Below are 6,000 nucleotides of genomic sequence, written 5' to 3' on the forward strand. Positions count from 1 at the left end.
TAACTTTTCTTGCGATAAATAAACAGCTATTAAAGTGTACTCAGTTCTGCATTTCTGCTGCTTTCAGTATTCTGCTAAAATACAACACATAGCCTGTTGAATTTAAAACTAACGAAAGGAAATAATTTCCAACATTCTTTTATTGAACAAATTGAACATTGAATTGAATATAAAAGGCTCCACTAAGAATAAAGAATGACAGTTTCTTTTTAAACTGTAATTTTCTTCTGATATTTTCTTTCAACTAACACAAAAAAAGAGAAAGAGTGTCTATCGCGATATGTCGCAGCCTTTCGCAATGTGTTTATTGCGCCAGTTGATATTGCGATAACGATAAAAAAAACAATACATTGTGCAGCCCTAATTTTAATGATACTGTATATATTTAATTTAAATCTACTTTATAATTTATAAAAAATGGTAGTATTGTGCTTAGATCTTTTAAAGGAAAAGTTGAACATTTTGGGAAATATGCTTATTTAGCTAAATTAAATGTAATAAAATAACCTTTTGAAAACATAAGGAACACAAGAACCTGTTAATTGGAACGTGATACACTATAAATATATTTAGTATAAGTGAATGTTACGTTAGATAATCTGTGTGTAGGTTTTCAGAAGAACTCTATGGACTTCACTTAAAAAATAATGCTGTGTTGAAGTAAAGTGTTAGTGATGTATACAATCACAGGGGATTTCAACCAGTAAATGTCTCACAGATAGCGGCACGTTTTAACCACTAGGTGGCTGTATAATATAGAAGTCCAAGGTCCTCTGACTTTTTTCCACTGAATTCACATTTGTGCTAATTGTTGTAAATGCTATTTAGCATATTCTTTAGGTTTGATTATATAAATATATAACATTTATATTTAGAGCATAAGCACAGCACTGCATGTAACTACACACATCACACATACAATCCACTCTGTAAGCTTGCATTCTTACAGTTTATGTACAGTATGTATGTTAAGTGTATTCTACTGTGTCAAGACAAACATCTGTTACAAGATGAGTGTCTCTTCTTGGAGCTTTCCACTCATTATGTTGTTGCACTTGTAGTTTTTAGATAATTCATCAATGACGTAGCCTACATTATTTGGGCTGCATCCCTGTTGAATGGTCTTCCCTGAGACCCTGACAACTGCAAACATAATATTTCTGAACAACCCAGGCCTCGACAGAATTAGACCGTCTGTGCTGCAATACCACAAATAGCCCAGATGGTTTTTTTTTCGTTGTCATACTGGATTAATGTAGCCTGGTCCTACCAGACTCTGGTACATTTCATTTGTACAGAGAGTCTGGCCACTCTCCATTGACAAGTGTTAACTTCCTTGAAGGCGGGTACTCTGTTGAAGTTTAAAACTATTGGATCTGCCCAGAGCCACTCTGGATCTGCCATAACCAATCGCTAACGTTTGGTCGTGACGTCGGTGATCATCGCTGGCGTTAGCCTTAGCCAACTCCTTCACCACTAACGGAGCGAGCTGGAAAATCAAACTTTTCCTGAACCCCGTGGGGAGGAGGGCCACAACATCATGGCCACCAACACAACTCAGCAAAGATTGTTCTTGCTCGAGCTTTAACTTCTGGATATTCGGCAGCGTTGCCACAACAGACCAAATGGCTTCGCTCTCTTCTTTCTCCGCCGCCATTACGGAACTACAACTCAAACTAGCGCACAACCTCAACGTCAACGTTCTCAGCCACTCCCTCTGTTCACTGATTGGACAGGTAAAGATTTGGCCGGAGAAAACCCAAGAATATACCGCAAACCCAGACGGAGTACTGAAGGAAAATGAAAATTGAGTGGAAGTACGTAGGAGGGCGGTTAATTGTAATAGATGCACTGTGTTGGGCAAGAAAAGTAAGCTGACTGGTATCAGAATTAGATTTAGAAAAGGATTTATTGCTAGGTAAGTAATACTTATAAGGAATTTTCCTGGATTGTTGGTGCATACATTAAACATCGATATGAAATAAACAAACAATAAATAGAGAATAAAAAGGAGCTGTATGGATTAGTGCAGGATGTGCAAAAGTTCAGGATATTTGTGCAGGGGACAGGTAGCACTCTAAAGTCGGCCATGTCGTATACGATACACTATAACTACGTGTTATAATGTAATATTGAATAACTCCAGATCAATACAGTGTAGAGACTTACTTTTGTTTTTTGTTTAGAAGCAGAGAAATGCACCGTTTTAACGAGATCCTCTAACAGTTATAGGCCATCCAGAAGCTTTTTTAAATGATCGTGGAATTACAGTGTCTTGTTTTATATCTATGGTCTTTGTAACATAAATACATAATTATGAATCAAAAAATCAACTCACAAATCTCTGTTTTGCTCCGTGACCTTTCAACCCAGCGTCACGGCTTGTTTTGTGTTTTAGCGGTTAGCTCCAGCTTTCCAGCAATGTGTTTGGTGTCTTTGTAGCTCTCCCAGAAGCTTAGCTATCCAACCGAGAAGACCGCGGAGACTTTTCGGAGACTCTGACGAGTAATTTCAAAGCGATAGATCCATCTGAATGGCTATTTAGCATGCTATTTAGTCATCGACTGATGGGTCTATGGACCAATCACATGCAGGTTTTCAGATAAATGTGGTGTTTAGTCAGCCAATAGAATCCCCTAGCAGGAGGGACTTGTACAGAGCTCAACAGTCCCGCCCCTCCTCTGAGAGACCTTGGGTTCCGGAAGTAAATTTCCCATTCATTTCTCACATTGACGTCTGGAAAAATCCGTACATAAAGAGTTTTAGACCATACCTTAGGCTAACCAGCTACGACGTGACTCATAAGCATACAACATATCATTTTGAGTGAAACAACTAACAACTAACTAACATTTTTGAATAAAAGCGTATGGGCTTTTCTGGGAAAAACCTAAATAGTTTTATATTTTTGTTAGTTACAGAGTTTATTTTTGTTTCCCCCTGATTGCCAACACCTAGAAGAACGCTTTTCAAAAGCCAAAAGGAAGTCATTATTCTTCTCTGTGTAATTTCAATACATTTCCGTGATGTTTCATTTCCATTTAGTCTTTTCTTTTTTCTTTATAGTCATATAACAATGTATACATTCATGTGGCATCCCTGCAGCATACATATCCTAATAGCCCATGTTCTCCTGAAAGAAATGATGTCTATAACTTGATTGTGCATCACAGGGTTGAGGTAATACAAGCATTATTACACAAGGAGACCAGGTGAACCAAAGACTGGAAAAAGGGCTTAGACCTCAGAGGGATATAGTCCACGATGTAGGATTAATAGTCAATGTCAGACACATATCAGCAGAAGTGACTGTTCTGCAGACTCCAAACCTTATTATTACTAATAAGATGCATCCTGAAAACCTATTTATTTAGCATTTCGTTGAATTCGGAGAAAAGCCGAAAACAGCAATATTTTAAGTAGGTCAGCAAGTTTCATTCCTCAATATTATTTTCTTTAACATCTACTGAAGGAACTGATCACTGAGGAATGATTAAATTATTCACATTTTCCTTTTTCCGTGCCTGCTCATCGCTCATGTTTTTCAGACTTCAGTTGGACCCAAGATGATTCGTCAGAAACTCCTGAGATTTTCCAACTATTCCCCCCCCCCCACTACTTTTCTCTAGAAATAGGTTTCATAGGTGTACACTCTTGGGTTCATAACAAATGTGTTTTCTACTCAGACTTATCCTGGGCCTGACAATTCCCTGTCTGGCTGTTTCAGTGCTCTGTGAAAGAAATTCTGCTTCCAAAATCCTTTTCCAGCCTCCAAACAATTGTCATATTGCTTAAGGAATATGAAGTATGTCTAACATTACTTGACAAAAAAAAAACTACAAATCATTGTCTGTTAGTGGAAATATAATTAAAAAAATGTATTTACAGTTAATTACCAAGACAACGTTTCTAAATAAGAAAAGCTTGGCAGGCTATATGTTTTACAATATAGCACACATGCACACACAACCAATGCATGTGTGGAACCACATGTGTGTATTTAATAAAGATTAAAAAAAACAACATTTTTTACCATGCCTAAATTCTCTCTAGGTTCCCTCTCAAACATCCCTGTTCAACACCTACTGCAAGCCTGAAGGTTTTATATTTTTCTATGAAGTACTTGGTAACGCTTTAGACTACAGCCCACAATGTACAGTGTAATTCTTACTAATTTACAGTGTCATATTTTGCTCTATTACCAGTACAGTAGGCCTGCGTACCGGTAGGTACAAGGGAATATGGAGATGAGTGTTGGAACTTTATTTCTAGTATTTTTTAACAGGTTCCTGTCCTGTTATGACGGGATACAGTATGACGTTCTGTGCAACAATCTGCCGTTTGGGAGGAATCTAAAGAGAACGTACACTGTAGGCCTAAGTATTATAGGCCTGGTACCATAGCCTGGGAAAACCCCATAGACAGTTAAAGAAATGACCAACAGATCCCGTTGCTCTGGACGGAGACCAGTGAAGGATATTAGAAGCACTTTTCCGGTGAGCGCTGAGCATTACTGCTCTGAGAGAGACGACGTAAATGTGACGTGAGCAACCTGTCTGAAAGTTGTAAGTCTTCTAGTAGCTGTGCCAAGAGAAATCTCAATCATTCCCAATCTTGCAGAGACGGAGAGCGTAGGTATATGTTAGAAGATAACATAGGCACAGGCTAATTATTGCTAACTAAAATGCTAGTTAACATTAGTAATTAAACTTAAACAGCTAATGTAAGTCAAAACTGCCTGTGAGCTTCTCCTGTACTATACGGAAATTCCTCTACTGTGCAACAGTAAGTCGCGTGGTTATGACACAATCGTTAGGCTATTTTTACAAAAACGTCTGATATGGAGCCATAATGTTAGATACAAGGTAATGGAGCCTTTTATGCATTGTCGTGTTTCTTTAGAAATAAATAATGGACAAATAAAGTATTTAAACGCTTCAGATGTAAAGTTATTCACTGTCAAAGTGACGCCAAAATGAATGGCAATCAATGGAATGCTAACGGGAGGTGATGGCTTGGTAGCATCAAAATGGCGCCATAGGAGCTACGCTTGCCAGACGCTCGCTTACCCCCTTGGAAAACCCTGACGAACTTCCGGCAAATTTGAGATTTGCTCTGCAAGTCAGTCTGGCCAAGAGCCCATTCAAGCCCATTTCCAATTTTTCCAAATCAAGGCACCAATCACAACCGTTGAGGCGGGTTTTATACGATGACGATAGCGCAGCGACGGCGAGCAGCTTTTTGTTTACATTCAACTTGACGGCTACCGAACATTGACGTATTAAGAGAACACTACCGAAGCGCAGCAACCTGTTGATGCCGCTGTTGCTGCTACGTCACCCAGATCGTTGGTCTGATTGGTTGAGGGACTATCCAATGCGCCCAGAGGCATTTGAGCGGCGTCCGTTGGTGACGCCCCTTTGGAAATGAGCTGTGACTGAACCTTGCCCAGACCCACTCTCAGTTACAACTGAGAAGGATCTGGTGTGAACCAGGCTACTGGTACCAGGTATCCATTCTAATATGAGCATGAGCATCCTTGGACGCTATAGAGATGTTTTGTAGATGTTCTGTATAACTATTGCCTGTGGCTTTGGCATCTGGACCTCTGTTTGTTCCAGAGTAAAAACAGAAATGCACCTCATAGTTATTTATGAATTATGTAGTTTGCCTGTCCTTATTTTGTTATCATCTGTTATCTGTCTCTTAACCCAAACCTCCAGCTTTGTTGCCCAGTAATGGTCATACTCCACCCTGTAATAACAGAATAGGTATCCATATACCTGCAGAATTAATTAATTTTAAGTTCCCACATTGTTAACCCCTGATATTCCAACCTTACATCTTGTAGGCTGTAATTGGGAACAATTACACTGCATGTTGTGGGCCGTCATCTTAAGTGTTATCGGGGGTCTCAGCTACCCCAGGAGTGCCAAAACACGGAGAAGTCCTGCCCTATGCAACAGAAAAACAACTAATGAATCATTTTGAACACTAATA

Source organism: Sander vitreus, chromosome 11 (assembly GCF_031162955.1).
Source record: "Sander vitreus isolate 19-12246 chromosome 11, sanVit1, whole genome shotgun sequence".
Lineage (NCBI taxonomy): Eukaryota > Metazoa > Chordata > Actinopteri > Perciformes > Percidae > Sander > Sander vitreus.